Source organism: Rousettus aegyptiacus, unplaced genomic scaffold (assembly GCF_014176215.1).
Source record: "Rousettus aegyptiacus isolate mRouAeg1 unplaced genomic scaffold, mRouAeg1.p scaffold_m13_p_9, whole genome shotgun sequence".
Taxonomy (NCBI): domain Eukaryota; kingdom Metazoa; phylum Chordata; class Mammalia; order Chiroptera; family Pteropodidae; genus Rousettus; species Rousettus aegyptiacus.
Window position 1 is genome coordinate 43,789,631 of NW_023416312.1, and position 3,219 is coordinate 43,792,849.

The 3,219-nt window shown below is 44.8% G+C and overlaps 1 pseudogene; it reads right to left on the reverse strand.

Annotated features, from left to right (window-relative positions):
• Positions 1-1,496: 1,496 nt before the first annotated feature.
• LOC118607819 lies at positions 1,497-2,395 on the reverse strand (annotated as a pseudogene).
• Positions 2,396-3,219: the final 824 nt, after the last annotated feature.

Here is a 3,219-nt window from a genome sequence, read left to right on the forward strand (position 1 = left end):
ATGCGGGTGCTTTGTGTGAGGATGCCATGACTTTAATTTCTCCAGTATAATCAATATCTATTACTCCAGGATGAACAAATAACCCATTTAGGGTGGCACTGCCTCTCCCTATCAGTAACCCAAAAGTGTTGGAGGGCAGGGGGCCATAAACGCCTGTAGGCAGGAGTTGTACCCCCGTCTCGGGGGCTAATATTGTGTAGGAGGAGCAACAGAGGTCCAATCCTGCGCTACCTGAAGTGGCTCGGAGGAGGTCTGAAATTGTTCGGTAACTTTTGTCTGGGGAACAAACCTGATCGCCCCAAGGTTTGGACTCTTTTGGGGGGCCTGGGGCGGGCCCCTCCAGAAGTTTCCTTGATTTGGAGGGAGAGGATTACCTTGTACATCTGTCTTAGAATAACATTGATTTGCCCAATGAGCCCCTTTTTTACACCTGGGACACAGCTTTGGGTTAACATTGCGTCCCTAACGGGGAGTGGTACAATTTTTTGCAAAATGTCCTGGCTGTCCACAGCTGAAGAATTTAGATTGACTAGGATTATTAATTAAGGCTCCCTTTATCGCCGCCCCGATAGCTAAGCCTAACTGATGACTGGAGCCTATTTCTGAACAGAGACGGATGTAGTCCAAAAGACTCCCCCCTCTTTTGTGAGGGTGAATTGCTGCTTGGCAGGTGGAGTTTGCATTTTCAAAAGCCAATTGTTTGAGAAAATCACTATCAGTTTCGGCACTGCCCAGAAGCCTTTCGGCTGCGCTGGTAAGGCGGCTAACAAACTCTGAATAGGGCTCTTCAGGCCCCTGTCTAATACTTGCTAGGGATGTTGTTGCAGCCCCCTTTTGTGGGAGCCTTTTCCAAGCCTTAGTGGCTGCATGATGTATCTGGGTGAAAAGACCAGCAGGATACTCAAGTTGAGCTTCATTAGTATCATAAGGTCTATGCCCTCTAAGTTTTTCATAGGTCCACTCGGCACTGTCGCCCCCCCCCCCGCCTCTAAATTGCACGGGCAGTGTCTTTACATACTTCAGAAAATTCTGACTTCCATAAAACAAAATCTCCCCCTGTTAAGGTGGCCCGGGCAAGATGTTGCCAGTCATTGGTGGTGAGCCAAAGGTCATCTAACGCCTCTAAAATGGAGAGCGTGAAGGGGGCAACCGGACCGAACTGCGAGACTGCCAATTTTAGTTCTTTTAGGGTTTTGAAGTCAAGGCGTTTGTACTCGCGAGCAGGGGGGGTCCCCTCTCTCTTCATCACTGTGTTCTCCCTCTATTTTAATAGCTGGCCGTTCAAGAACAGGGAAAAGGCCTAGGCCTGCAGATTTCTTGAGAGTTTTTGTTTTGGGCGGGGTCTTGGAAATGGCAGACTTAAAGTCCAGGTCTAACTTATAGAGTTCTTTTACTAAGGCATTACGCTCTTTGGGGCTGAACAGTTTTACGTAATTTTTTAACCTGTTGCGACAGGTCTTTAGGGGCTGGAGGGTCATTAACTACTAAATTGTTAACTACCGGATGAGGCAGAAGAGGTGCCGAGGCGTGGGGTCTGCCGTCAAAAGCCGGCATCTGAAGATGGTAAGGAGGAGGAGGCGAAGGGGGACCGAAGCCCACGGACAGCCAATCAGGATTATGATACTTGGCGGCCTCCTCATCTAGTTCTGCCTCCTCCTCGGGGTTTAAATGGTCATGAGGAGGAGAAGCCCTCAAATTGAGGGGTTGCAGAGAGGGATAAATAGACTTTGGCGGCGGACCCGAGGCCCCTGGCCCTTGTGGTGCCTCCTCATCTAGGGGCATAGTTATAGACACCGAATCTTCATTGGTTGGACAGGGGGACGGAGGATTTTTCTGGGGTTGGGGTTTTAGGGGAGGAGTATTACATTGACGCTCTTTTTCTAAAAAGGAGGTGCTTTCTCTATGTACTTGATCTACATCTGGAGTATGTCGGTGCACGCATAGGAGATCATTGATGCAGTTCCAATAGTTAAAAGCAGTTATGGGGACTTTATCAGGGCCAAAAGTTCTATAGTAATCATTAAGAGCATCTCCAATCCTTTTCCACCTCTTTTCGTCTATCGTTCCTTCTTGGGGAAGCCAGGGGCACACATCCTTGAGGAAGTTAAAAATTTTACTAGATCTTTTTTCTTAACCTTTACTCTCCCTGATCAGAGTGATTCTTTGAGACCTCCGATAAATTTTTCTTGCGCACTTATCTCTTGCCCCATTTTTTAAATAGAAGTACTGCCCTGAGGCGAGCACCATGAAAAGGATTTTAGCCTAAAATATAAAACCTATTTCTTTGCACCTTGAATTGTGTCTCTATAAACGGACACCCTTTTTTTCTCTCTTTGGGGCTCAGGCCCCGGGGTTACAACCCCTTATCTTGTCTCTTAGAAATCGCCCTCTTACCTCATCGGCCATCTTCACGAGGCAGGCACCCTCGCGGCGACCACTTTTTCAATTTTTTTTTCAGGTACTGCAGTCTATTTTTCAAGACGAAGCAAGGCAGATACATCCAGGAGGCTTTCGTGGCCTTGGCGGGAAGCCCTGCTCAGCAGCCATTTTCGGCCTGGCAGCCATCTTAGTCAAAACAGCCCCCGACAAACCATTAGTGATTGAGCTGATGTTACACAGCTGTAATACATAGAAGAAGCCAAAATACCTATTGAAATGTGCAAAACTCTATGACAATGTACTATTCTGTGAAGATGATGATGGGACTAAATGATTATTTTGCACGGTTTACTGTTATGGAGAAGTGAATCTGCTCCTTTGTCACTGGGCACCTAATAAACAATTGACAAGAATGGACTTTCCTTTAAAAGTTAAGGGATTATAGAAATCAAACTCTGACAGGATTTATTTATCTAAAACACAACAAACCTAAGGTGGGATGTATATTTCATATTTATTTTTATGTTCAATCTCTTATACATGCATCCTTAGTATCCTCCATCTTTCTAATTTGCTGATTACCTTTCTATATTCATTGTTATCTAAGTCTTTTTTTTTTTTAAAAAAAGAAGTGTTGTAGTATTTTTTTCTTTAGCTCCAATAAATATCAAAATGTCGACTACATAAAAGATGCTCAATTAATAGTTCTTGAAAGTAAACAAAATTGTCATTCTAAGAAAAAAATGCTAACCAAAGCTAAACACCAGAGAACAGAATAAAAGAGAAGGACTCATTGAATGCATACTAACTACCAGGCACTGTTGTAAGCACTTTGCATTC